The sequence below is a fragment of the Sciurus vulgaris genome, assembly GCF_902686455.1.
Source record: "Sciurus vulgaris genome assembly, chromosome: X".
Classification (NCBI taxonomy): Eukaryota; Metazoa; Chordata; class Mammalia; order Rodentia; family Sciuridae; genus Sciurus; species Sciurus vulgaris.
This window is the reverse complement of record NC_136471.1, coordinates 48,939,083-48,953,645: the sequence shown is the minus strand read 5'-3', so window position 1 is coordinate 48,953,645 and position 14,563 is coordinate 48,939,083.

Sequence of the window (14,563 nt, the reverse complement as noted above, 5' to 3'; positions counted from 1 at the left end):
AGTTGGGGTGAGTCCTGTCCATGGAACACCCCTGGTTGCTACACTGGGTGTCCAAGTAGTACCCATCTGACCCTGGGAGACAACAAAGCCTTCCGTGACCAGAGGAATGACAGGAAAATCGCAAGGCGATTTGTGTGCAGGATGGGTGCCAATTGGGGTGGGGCCAGGAATGGTGACCGGAGATTGGAAAGCCAGTTAGGAAGTTACCACCCTAGTCCAGGCATGAGCTGGTAAAGACAAGACATTTCAGTGGTGTCTGTGGGAATGGTAAGGACAGGATGGAAGGAAGAGACCCTTTGAGCCACTAGGTGCTGGGTAACAGATTTCTAAGGCCAATTTTCTTTTATGGTTCTAGGGACATTTGATAGGAAGGGACATGTCCTCTTTCTTGGCCAACTCTAGCATATATGTAAGTGAATAAAAGAGTTGCTGCCTTGAAATAATAATAAGAAAATTCGGTCAAAGAAAGAATACTTTTTAGTGCTTGCATCAGATTTATTAGTTGGTTGGGGTGGGGACTTTATGGAACGATGCAGAGTGTTGCTGGGATCCCCAGAGGAGAGGACCCACTTCTCTCCAACCCCAGAGTGTTGGCTGAGGAAAACTCTCACACTGTGCTGCTGGGAGCACACAAGGTGCTAGGTCCATTGAGATACATGTTCAAGATGCACGTGCCCTTCAACTGAACGATTCCACTTGTGAAAAGTTGTCCTCAGGAACCAGTCCATCAATTGGCTTGGACGAAGCTGTGCATCTTTCAAACTGTTTTGTCAAAGGGTGAAAAGGTGAATTGACCCAAGTGTCTCCACATAGACAGTTGGTTAAATAAACTAAGGTGTATCTACACATCGAAGTATTCTATAGCTGTTGAAAATGTTAATAGACATCTACATGTATTTACATAAATTTCAGCATGCAATCTGAAGAGGAAAAGCTCTCTGCATTACTGTTTCAATAATACATCCCATTTTTGAGAAGTACAAAACATTTACATGCATTAAAACTTGTGATAGTGTGTACAGAAATGAGAATAGTTATCTGTGTTTAAAATGCTAATTTATGAATTTAGTGTTTTAATCTTTCTCTATTTTCTCATATTTAATATATATTGAGTATTTCGTGTAATCCATAGGAAGGAATAGTCCTGGGTATGAGTGAGGTAGGAAATAAAGGGGATGATAGAGTGGGAAAATAGGAGGGGTTTACATGGATATATTTGCAGCACACACTGTGTGGCAAGTATTTTAACCGAAAGGAGAAAGGCTTTAATATGACATATATGTATTATGTATGTAAATATATAGTGAAGCTGTAGATAATAAAACATTCAGATGATATACAATTGAATAATGGAATATATAAAACATGCTAACTAGTGTTGGAACATAGCAGTTAGTTACTAGAAGTGGGCACCCTCAGTTACCTAAAAGACAGCACTGAGAGTGTTTGGTTTACCATTTTTTCCTAGAGTGTCATTCTACCATACATGAGTGGTATTTAGTAAAGAGATTTCAAAACTTATTTCTCTGAGGAATAGGGTATTTTTCAATTCTAAGAACTGAAAATGCTTTCTTGATGGGATATTGTTAAATTTTACAACATTCCTGATTTCTAGGTGGCATTATTGTGATTGTGATATGAAGTCTAAGTCAATTTTTCTTAAAGTAGGGTTTATAGAATTCTGGGAATACATATACATGTTTTTGGGTTTCTCAACAATCCCATTAATGTATTCTAAATGTTCTCTCTTCATTTCTCTGGTATTTTAAAGAAACACATTGTAAATATATTCTGCATCTTTAAGAGTTGCCTAACGATTTAAGAGCCAAATTTTGGGTTTACAGTCATGGTGCTAAAGGGAATTTGTGTATTCATTGATTATAAGATGGACATTTTCTCTCACAATTTGATAATCCCCTTTTACCCCTACATACATGGCCTTGCTATGTTGCTGAGGCTGGCCCTGAACTTCTGGCCTGAAATGCTCCTCCCACCTCAGCCTCCCCAGTAGCCAAGACTACAGGTGCGCACCACCATGCCTGGCCCAGTTTAATATTTTGAGGACATGAAGCCTCATACAGTTGATGACACTTTAGCATTATGTCGTAGTTCAATTGGAAGTAGTATTTTTCCTCTCTTGGTAGTATGTAAAATGATTCACTTAATAGTCAAAGACATTGAAGATCAATGAAATTCTGTTTCTAGTTAATGAGAAAAAAGAATGTAGTTAATACAAAAAGGATGCACTTGCTCTGTAATACATCACTTTATAGTTACAGTGGTTTGGCAGCTGTTCCAGCCAGGAAACTGGCAGAGGGTTGAGACTAGGTGGTCAGATTCTTCCTACTGAAGGAATGACTAAATCAAGAAAATTGCTGTCATCAGTATCATACTCTTGTTGCAGATTATGATTTAGGGCCACCAAAGCAATACTATTAGTGTCATGGAATTAATGTTAAATTCATATTTCTTTGGTTTTGCAATTTGGTTTATTTTTAATTTGTAAGGTTCTTTATACTTTGTATGAAAGCTATAAACAAAGGCATTTATGTCTAGTTTTAGGTATGTAAATAAAATTATAATAAAAAAATTTCAGATCATGCTAGGGGCCCTTGAAGAAAATTTCCTCTTTTTGGAATATTATTACAGTACTCAAATTTGATAATCAATACATTTTTATCATAGCATGTACATTATAGAATAAAAGGGGTGGGCCGTACCTATATTTGTGCTGTTTGGCACTTTACATCATTTATTTCCTCCACTTAATACCTTTAGCAATCCTGTCAAGTAAATGTTTTAATTGTAGAGGAAATGAGATTTGGAGAAGGTAGGTAAAATTTTTATTTTATTTTATTTATTTTTATTGGTTCTTCTTAGTTACGCATGACAGTAGAATCCATTTTGATAAAATTATACAGACACGGGATATATCTCATTCTAATTAGGACCTCATTCTTGTGGGTGGGAACAATGGTGGGATTCACTTAGGTATTTTCACATGTGTACATAGGAAAATTATCTTAGCTTCATTCTACTGTCTTTCCTATTCCCATGCCCTTCCCTTCCCTCCATTTCTCTTTGTCTAATCTACTGAACTTCTATTCACCCCCTCCCCACTTATTGTGGGTTAGCTTCCACACATTCGAGAGAACATTTGACCTTGGTTTTCTGAGGTTGGCTTGTTTTACTTAGCGTGATAGTCTCCAGATTCATCCCTTGACTGGAAAATATCATAGAGTCATAATAATAATAAGGTAAGTAAAATTCATGAGATCACTTGTTTAATAAGAAGCAGGGATAGTTACCTTCCAAACTTGAGCATTGGATTGCTCTAAAACAACTTAGTATGAAGACAGATATCTGTCTAATGCTCTGTGTAATCACCCTTTGGTGGGAATGGAGATGAGTTTCCTATGTTGAGATCATAATTTTGTGCACATACACACACACACACACACGCGCGTGTGCGTGTGAAGGTATAGAGGAAAAAGCAAAGTTCATGAATTGCTAGTAGATGAAGAACAGAGAAATTGCTATTTATCTTGTTGCAATGAGTAATTGGGGTATGAACCCAATAATAATAATTCCATGTTCTGTCACCTGATCTTGAGATGTCAAATGACTTTTATACCTGGGTTTAATTAGTGGAACAGAAAACCAAGAGTGACAGGCACTGAGCTTGTCCATCTGCTCCTTTTCCCTCCTTCCATGTTCCTTTTCATTCTTCTTTGCTCCCTGTCTCTTGCCTTTGTCCCCATTTCCTCTCTCTAGGAAACAGTTGTTGGTAGTCTCTCTGTGCTTCTGTGTCTTTGGGGATGACCACTTAATTTCCATGAAGCAATGCAATGTGCCAGTGGGCATTTAATAGAGGATAATAATTGCCATTTCTGTGGTCCTAAGGTGACCCTGGGTGTGACTGGATGCCAAGACTTTTGGAACCCTTGTTGAACAGAACAGAGACTGAGAAGGAGCTAGTCTTAGGTTGGTGCCCCTCGAAGTGGTTTGCGTGTAGTTTTGATGTCCCACACCTGGTGTCATCTAGACGAAGTGACCTGCTGTGTTTGGGAAAGCACTGGGTGAAAGAGATATAGGGCAGGACACACAGATGTCCTAACGTTTCACTTAGAAGGTTGTCACAATCATTTGGGGAAGGACAGAGTTCTGGGATTGCAGCTGTGATTGTGGCAGCTCATGGGGACAGGGAGGAGGCAGTGCCCTCCCTTTAGAGACAGTACTGGAAACTCAGTGCATCTCCTGCTGTTTGGGTTTGCTCTCATCTAGCAGTTGTAGGGTCCATTTCAGTCCAAATGTGTCCAAAGGCAATTGTACAATGATGGATTTCAGTTAGTTATAAATCGTTACCCAAATAAGATTTCAAGACTCAGGAAACAGGTTTACTTTTTTAAACGTTCATGTTTTACCTGTCTTGTTTCAAAAGAGATTCCAAGTGTAGGTTTGGCAAATTGATGTGATTCAGGCAAATTTTACGTTTATGACTCTCTTTGGTTTTGTTTAGTTCCCTTGAGAATGACTTTTAAAACAGTGCTTATGACTATTTTCATTGCTGGCTTTTTACATTAAGTTTACATCACATGCCAGGTTGCAGGTTATCTGTGTTTAATCTGTGATTCTCCTTGCTTTCACCTAGAGCTGTCTCTGGGCTTTTGTGGGCTCCTGGCCTGCTTTGCCTGGGGCTGTGGTATAAGCAGGATAAGGAACATTGACTTCTCAGAGTAGTGTACCTCCTTGCTTCACCTTCTCCATTGGGGTCCTCTCAGGCCTGTGTTAAGGGCCAGGACAATGTGTGTGTTTGAGGAGAGGAATAGGAGGTAGAGGGGAAGAGAGGGAAGGAAGACCTATTGCAGAGATGCTTTTCTCCTGACAGATTCATGCAAATGTAATTCCACTTCTCATTGAGAGTGGGCTAAGTATCACTCTCTGACCCTGTTGACCGTAGCATCTTAAAAAGTGAGAGGAGCTGTTACATGAGGGGCTTTGTTTGGGTACAGAGCCACCTCAACTCCTGAGCATTTGTAAGCTTGCAGAGGACATAACATGCTATCAAGTGAAATGGGTTTTCCTTTTGATGATGATTTATGTAAAATAGATTTATCAAGTTGATTGGATTCTTAGTGCTTGCTTCTCAGAACTTTCTAAGATCAGTTGACATCAGAATCCAAATTATCATAGCAGGTTGTTTATTTAGTGCTCAGGAAACGTATCCACCTCAGGTAGATTCTGGTGCCATCAAAATAGAAGTACCTGATGGTACTTCTAAAATTCATTTAGTTTTCTTTATGTTTTTTTTTCCTTATATGTGATTAGTGCAGGTAATCAAACCTTATTTATCATCCCTTTATGACTTCTAGGTGTTTGGTCATACTGAGGAATGTCTAGGTTATAAGAATAGACTCACATTCTCTTCAATCTTTTTATAAATACATTTTAATGTTTTTACTTTAAAAAATTTTCTGTTTTGTACAATAATGAATATTACAACATAGACATCTGTTCTCAACACATCTTTCCAGACTGCATACTTTGTAAAGAATGCATTCTACTATTCTTTGGTTTTTATTCTTCATGAATATAAACATAATATTTATGTTTGCTACTTTTGAAATATGGTTCACTGATTTAATATTGGTGAAGTCCTGTATTACAGAGCTCATTTTATTAAAACTAAAATTAATAATTTGGGTGGTTTCCTAGCTCAGGACTAGAAAACAGGCTGGCCAGAAGTTTACTCGGTGTCACTCTTTTGGGCTATACAAGACAATCATCGAAAGTGAAAGGTAAAGGGAAATAGGCAGGGGAATATGGAAAGCAAACAACAAGTTGAGTTATCCATCTGGATATAATTTTTTAACAAAAATATAAACTCAACTGATTATCTTAAGTGATTTCTTCAGTGAGGACATAAAAATTACTGCATCTAAAAACAGTCAACGTCGAATGAATTGAAAAACATTTTTTTTCCTATCAGTTTTCTCTCATTCTTTTTCTCTTTTATTTCTTTTTGTGGTGCAGACAATCAAACCCAGGTCCTTGTACAAGTTAGGCAAGCACTCTACCACTGAGCCATATTCCCCTCTGTCAATGCTCAAGAAAAGTCAGTTGGTACTCCACAGGATATTAACTCTCTTTTTCTTCCATGGACATAATCTGGATAGTTTACAGCTGCAATAGTCTCTTCATGTTAGATAATACTATGTTAGGTGATTCCTTAAGTTGCAGCTGGAACCACAGTGGCGGTGGCAGTGACAGAGGCCTGGGTTCTCCAAATAAAAAAGCAGTATGAATCATTGTTGTATTTTTTCTGACCAGAAAGTAAGGCAGTTGACCTGATCCTAGGATTGGAGATGGGGTCAAATGGATCTGGGATAGCACATAAATTGAGTTAGGAAAGGTTGTTATTCTCATATAGTGTTATGAATCCATTATGAAGAATTCTAAGACACCATGAGTTAGCATATGATGTATTTTGGGCTATGAAAAGTCTACAGTTTGTAAAAGGTAGTCTGGACCCAAAATTTGGAGTCAGCAATTGAAGTATTCATAATATCTTTTGTCAAAGAAACAAGACAATGAATATGCATTGGAAGATAGCATTTGAGCATTTAAAAAATATGCTGACTAATCCTGTTCTCCAAGTTCATATTGTCATTTGTGCCTTGCAACCAAGGACAAAACAGACATTGATGTGCTAAACAACATGTTATTAAATCTTGAAGACATGAGCAGTTTTGGAATCAAGATTTTTTCATCATCAAGTTTTGATATTATAGTTATATGGCTTAATTTTTCACTCACATAATGGACTCTTTTGATAAAGATAAATTTATCAATATTTTCTTTCATTTTATTTTATTCTTTTAAAAGAAAATTTCCCATACTAAAATGTCATAAAGATTGTATATACTATATCCTGGAAATTTTATTGCTTTGTCTTTCACATTTATATTTCACCTGGAATTCATTTTTGTGTATGGTGTAAAGTAGGAGTCAAGATTCCTTACCCCACCATATGGCTATCTAATTGACCCAACACCATTTCTTGAGAAAACCATTCTTCCCTCACCATACTTCAGTGTCACCTTTGTGATTTTATGTTACTATATATAAATAGATCTATTTCTGGACTTCTTATTCTGTATATTGGTCTGTTTGTTTATCTTTGCACCAATGTCTTTGTATCCTGTCACAATTTCACAATTAGTGTAACTTTGTAATACAACTTATTTGCTCGTAGAAATCATCTTTGTTGTTCTCTTCTAAGGTTGTCTTATTCTTGACTTTTTGCATTTCCATATGGATTTTGAAAATAAGCTTGATGAATAATACACACACACACACACACACACACACACACACACACACACACTAATTGCACCCAATCTGTACGTTAATTTGGGAAGAATTACCATATTTACAATACTGAATTTTCTATCCCATTAACATGGTTTGCTCGTTCATTTATTTAGGACTTCTTTAATTTCTCTTAATAATGCTTTGTAGTTTTCAGATGTCAGATTTCATAGTTTTGTCAGTGTTATGCTAAATGGTGTGGATTTTAACATTTCATTTTCATATTGTTTGCTGCTGATATATTGGAAGATAGCTGATTTTAAAAAAATCTATTTGTTTCTAATAAAATCATTTTTACTCATAGAAAAACCCTCACAAAATTTGCACTTGTTAATGGGATACCATATGATGTTTTGATACATGTACATATTATGCAATCAGGATAATTCAGAATCCTTTCTTCTTTTGAAGTATACAGTATTCACTTGCTACCTACAGTAACCCTACTGTGTAAACAGCACACTAGGACTTCTTATTCCTGTCTCATTGCATTTGTATACACTGACCAAACTTTCCTCATCCTAGCCTCCCCCTACTCTCCCAGAGTCTAATAAACACCATTCTACTTTCAATTTCTGTGAGACCATTTTTTTATATTCCACATATGAGTGAGATCATGTAGTCCTTGTCGTTCTGTGCTTGGCTCATTTAACTTAATGTAATTTGTCCAGGTTCATCCATGTTGCTGCAAACAAGAGTTCCTTCTTTTTAAGGGCCAAATAGTATTCCATTGTGCATATACTTCTTTATCCACTCATCTGTTGATGGACACTTAGATTGATCTTGGCTATGGTGACTAGTGTTTCAGTAAACATGGAAGTACAGATGTCCTTTTAACATAGTGATTTCATTTAATTTGGATATATTCCCAGCAAAGTGATTGCTAGATCATGTGGTAGCATCATTTTTAATTTTTTGAGAAAGCTCCATATTGTTTTTCAAAATGGTTGTACTAATTTACATTTTCAGTAACAATGTACAAGTATTCCCTTTTCTCTACATCCTTACCGACATTTCATCTTTTTGATAATAACCATTCTTACAAATGTGTGCTAGTGGGAATATTTCATCATAGTTTTTATTTTTATTTCTCTGATGCTTAGTGATGTTGAGAATTTTTCATATACTGCTGATCATTCGTATGTCTTTTGATGAATGTCCATTCAGGTACATTTTTAAAAAATTGAGTTGTTTTCTTGTTACTGAATTGTTTGAGTTCCTTGCATATTTTGGACATTTAACCCCTTATCACCTGTATGTTTGACAAATATTTTCTCGCACTATATAGTTTGTTTTTTTGATCTATTGTTTCCTTTGTTGTGCAGAAGATTTTTAGTTTGATGTATTTTTTCTTTTTTACCTGAAGTTTTAGGTCATATTTTAAAAGTCATTGCCCAGAGCAATGTTATGGAGTTTTTTCCCGTATGTTTTCTTCCTATTGTTTTATAGTTCCAGGTTTTACATTTAAGTCTTTAATCCAGTTTGAGTTTATCTTTTCTGTAATGCTGGGGATTGAACCCAGGGGCACTTTACCACTGAGCTCCATCCCTTGCCCCTTTTATGTATTTATTTTAAACTTTGAAACAGGGTCTCACCAAGCTTCCTAGGTTGGCCTTGAACTTTCAATTCTCCTACCTCAGCCTCTTGAGTAGCTAGGATTATAGGTGTGCACCAACACACCTGTCTTGAGTTGATTTTTGTATATAGTGTGAGATGAAGGTCTAATTTTATTCTTTATATGGATAGGCAGTTTCCCCAGCACATATTATTAATGTGTATCTATTCTCCATTCTGCATTCTTGGTACCTTTGTCAAAAGCCAACTGACCATAAATGCATGAATTTATTTCTAGTATTTGTTTTATTCCTTTGGTCCATGTGTTTGTTTTTATTCCAATGCTATGCTGTTTTGATAACTGTAACTGTGCAATGATGCCTCTACCTTTGATATTTTTGCTTAAGATTGCTTTGGCTGTTGAGGGTCTTCATTTCTTCTTATGAATTTTAGGACTTTTTTCTATTTCTGTGAAAAATGACATTGGAGTTTTGATAAAGATTGCATTGAATCTGTAGATTGCTATGAGTAGTCTGGCCATTATTAACTATTAATTCCTCTAGTCCATAAGTATGTGATTTTTTTCCATTTATTTGTGTCTTCTTCAATTTCTTTCATCAATGTTTTTAGTTTTTAGTCTAAAAGGTTTTATCTCCTTGGTTAAATGTGTTCCTAAGTACATTTTTTGTGTGTCTATTGTGAATGAAATTATTTTCTTGATTCCTTTTTTTAGATAGTTCATTGCTCATGTATAGAAATGCTACTGATTTTTGTTATTTAGTTGATTACTTACAACAATTTTTGGTGGTGTCTTTAAGGTTTTCTATAGATAAGATCATGTCTTCTGGCAACAGGGACAATTAACTTCTTCCTTTCAAACTGGTTTTAAGTTATTGCTTTCTTGTGCCTAATTGCTCTGGCTGGAACTTCCAGTACTATGTTGAATAGAAGTAGTGTGAATGGATATACCTGTCTTGTACCTGATCTGAGAGGAAAGTATTTCAACTTTTCACCATTGGCTCTGACATTAGCTGTGCATTTGACATATATTGTGTTGAGTTACATTCATTCTATATATAATTTTTTGAAAGTTTTTATAGTGAAAGGGAATTGAATAATGCCAGAAATTTTTTCTGTATCTACTGAAATGATCAGGTGGTTTCTGTCCTTCATTTTTTTTCCATACTGGAGGCTGGACCCAGGGGCACTCTGCCACTGAGTTATATTCCCATCCCTTTTTATTTTTTGAGACTGGGTCTCACTAAGTTTCCCAGGTTGGCCTCAACTTGAGATCTCCCTGCTTCAGCCTCCCAAGTAGCTGAGATTATAGGCACGCACCACCACACCTGGCTTCTTCATTTGTTAATGTTGTGTATTAATTTGATTGATTTGTATATGCTGACCCATCTTTTCATACTTGGGAAAAAAATCTCACTTGATCACTTGAATGATCTTTTTAGTATGCTATTGAATTCAGCTTGCTAGTATTTTGTTTAGGATTTTTGCAGTTATGTTCAATAGGGATATTGCCTGTAATTTTCTGTTCTTATAGTTTGGCTTTGGATGAGTATAATGCTGGTCTTCTAAAATGAATTTGGAAGTATCCTATGTTTTTCAATTTTTTGAAATAGTTTGAGATTGATTGATACTAGTTCTTTAAATATTTGGAAGAATTCAGCAGTGAAACCATCAGTTCGGAGACTTCTTACTACTTATTTAAATCTTGTTACTCACTATTAGTCCGTTCAGATAAAGGGCTCCAACACAGCCTGTATCTGTGCAAAGCAACCTGAAGTTTGTGTTCACAGGTGCTGACCTGGTCCTGGGATGGGACTGGAGTCAGATTCTACAGGGATAGTCCTGAGTCCTGGGTCCATGAGGGCTGACCTAGAGCCTGGAACTTCAGGGGTGGTCTTGTAGTCTCAGGCTTCCAGGTCAAGCCTTGGCACCAGGATTCAATTGGTTGAGGCTACAGGAACTGGCCTGGTACTGGGCAAACCTGGAAACTAAGTGCCCAACTTGTGCCTGTGGCCAGTTGTGCCAACCCGTACTGGTGTAGGCTTGAAGTCTGGGCCTGTGTGGCTTGACCTGACTCTGGACTGCTTCAGAGTCTGGAGTCAGAGAGGCTAGCTTGATGAGTAGGGTTTGTAGACGCCAGGTACTAGAGCCAGTCTGGAGCCTGGAGCTGCTGGGGCTGGCCTGATGGTGGAGCAGGCCCAGAGACTGAGTTTCCAGGCAGGCTTAGAGATCAGAACTATGATGGCTTGCCTGGCACTGAGTTTTACTGGAGTGGGTCCAGTGTGGGGTCCAAGGCAATGTTTAGTGCTTACTTCTCTTTCCTTCCCCCAAGCAGAGAATGTCTCTTTCCATGCTGTGTGTCCTAGGGTTGGAGAAGGGGTGATGTGCGTACTCTCTTCAAGTAGTCTTTTCTTATTTCTGTACTGCACCCAGGTGCTTTAATCCTTCACCTGGTTTCCTTAGATCCTATGAAGTTATTTTCACATGTGGATAGTTCAAGTGAATGTTTCTGTGGATGGAGGTGGTGGTGGGAGTATGAAAGTTGGAAAATCCTATTCTACCATCTTGGTGACATCTGTTAGGGTGGTTTTTAAAAAATATATAATCACTGATTCAACAGCTTTACTTGTTATGGTCTATTATCTACATAAAGGAGACTTTTTTCTATATCTTGAGTCACTACCAAGTTCTTATTGGTGATTTTTGTGTTTCTAGGTATTTTTCTATTTCACCTAGGTTTCTAAGTTGTTGGTATATAATTGCTGCAAATATTCTCTTATACTTTTTGTTTATGTAATATTTACAATAATATTCTCAGCTTTATTTTTGGTTGTTAATATTTGTGTCTTTTCTCTCTTTGTCAGTCTTATCAAAAGTTTTGTCATTTTATTTTTCTAAAAGAACCAACTTCTAGTTTCATTGATTTGGTCTATTGTTTTACTATTCTTTCTTTCATCGATCTCCACTGTCATTTTGTAAATTTCTTCTTTCTGCTAGTTTTGGGTTTAGTTTCTTTTCTCTTTCTAATTCTTTAATATGCAAAATTAGATTATTAATTTATTTTATTTTCCTTAATATAGGCCCTTACTGCTATACATTTCATTTTAATCTATGCTTTTGTCATTGCTCACATTCTGGTGTATTATGTTTTTAGTTTTATTCATCTTAAAATACTTGTTAAATTTCACTTTAATGTTTTTTAACCCATTAGTTATTTAAGAGTATGTTGTTTGCTGGGCACAGCGATACACACCTGTAATCCCAGTGGCTCAGGAGGCTGAGGCAGGAGGATTGTGAGCTCAAAGCCAGCCTCTGCAAAAACGAGGTGCTAAGCAACTCAGTGAGACCCTATCTCTAAATAAAATACAAAATAGGGCTGGGGGTGTGGCTCAGTTGATCATGAGTACCCCTGAGTTCAATCCCCAGTACCAAAAGAGAGAGAGAGAGAGAGAGAGAGAGAGAGAGAGAGAGAGAGAGAGAGAATGTTGTTTACTTTTCATAGATTTGTGAATTCTCTACTTCCTTCTGTTATTGATTTTTAGTTTCATTCCTTTCCATTGTAGTCAAAGAAGATACTTTGTATGATCTCAATATTTGCGATTTCTTAGACTTGTTTTATCCTAACATATGGCCTATTTTCACAATGGAAAAGAATATGTATTATATTGTTGATGGGTGGAGCATTGTACATCTGCCTGTTTGGTCTAGTTCATTTATGATTTTGTTGTGCAGAAACTTTTTAGTATAATGTTCTACTTTTCTAATTTTTCTTTTGTTCCTTATGCTTTTGGTCTCATATGCAAGATATTATTGCCAAGCCCAATATCATGAAGCTTTTCTTGTATTTTTCCTTCTAGAAATTTTAGAGTTTTCTTTTCTTTTTTTTTTTTTTTTCGAAGAAGTTTTTTTTTGGTACTGAGATTGAACCCAGGAGCACTTAACCCCCTGAACTACATCCTGGGCCCTTCTTGTTTTATTTTTTTAAATTTTGAGACAAGGTTTTGCTAACTTGCTTAATGAAGCTGCTTAACTAAGCTGCGAGGCTGGCCTTGGACTTGTGATGCTTTTGCCTTGGCCTCCCAAGTGGCTGGGATGACAGGAGTGTGCCACCATGTCCAGCTAGAGTTTTCCATTTATATTCAAATCTTTAATATGTTTTGAGATTATTTTTGTTTCTGGTATAAGATAAATGTCTAATTTCATTGTTTTGCCTTGGATATCCAGTTTTTCCAACACCTTCTGTTGAAGAGACTGTCCTTTCCCCATTGCACATTCATGATGCCCTTGTTGAAAATGAATCAGTATTTGGACTTCTAACAACATGATTAGTTTTGTGGGTCTTTCAAACTTTACATAAACAGAATCACATCATATATATTGTTTTGTGCCCCTTTTTGCTAACATTGTCTGAGATTAACCCCTACTGCTGTACTGCTCCATATAGTATTCACTGCCACTTATGAATATAAATATCACTTATGAACATACTGTATTCTATTTTTCTATTCTACTGCTGATGGATATTTGGGTTGCTCCCAGTTTAGGGCTTTTATGAACAGTGCTGCTATGAATATTCTTATACATGTCTTTTGGTGAACATGTGCATGTATTTCTGTTAGGTGTAAGGTCATAAATTATGTATGTTTTTACTCTGAAAACAAAATTAGTGTTTGACGCCTGGAATGTAGTGATTTTGGCAAGGTAAGTGCTACTCTATGGGGGGTCTTATCCAAGATACAGCTTTGTTCATCTCTATGTCCCATTGACCTTAACATTTGATATTGTAACCACAATGTGTTTTGCCTTAATCCTACTCTATGAAATAATCAGTGGTGGCATTTTAGCAAACATCACTCCAGAAAACTCCCTATACACATAAGAGCATAAACGAACCTTTTTAAAAAGCCCATATTTCCAAGAAAATAAAGACACAAGAAATAAATATTTAAAATATCTCTATATCACTATGCTTTATTTCATGAAATCTGCTTTATTGCTTTATTATGGGTTCAAGCAGAATGAATGCATATTAGTGGCTGAGGGTAGGGGAAGTAAGGAGACATGATGCTGTCCTGTATTCTAAGAGAAGACAAGGAAATAGAAATAGTTACTCCAAGAGAAGATATGTTTTCTCCCTGGAAATCAGACAAAGGTAAAATCTAACTCAAAGTAAATGCCCTTTCTTTCGGCATCTAGGATTGGCAAAGAATAAAGTAAGTGACATTTCTGGTGGGATGTGGGCAAGAGAAAGGGGCAGGTACATTTTTGCACCACTGTTGGTAGGAGGGGAACTTGGGGACCATGGCTCGTTGGTGATGCTGGTGACATGTATTTCAGGTGACCAAGAACTCTCCAGAGGTGAAATGTTTTTGATGTTGCTATCAGATCCCTGTTAATTTTAGAAAGATGTGTTAATAGGTGCATGAAGAAGAATCTGCTCTGGTTACGAAGTGCAAGTTGGTGTAAGAATGAAGATTGCCTGGAAAGACTTAGGGTCAAGATCATGATAGAATCAGCGTCTTCTACAGCGCTTCCCAGTCTACTGGCTCATTTCAGTTCTCTAAAGGATACATAGGACCAGGAGGAGAGCTGGTATTGGGGATCTATTAGTGAGAGGTGG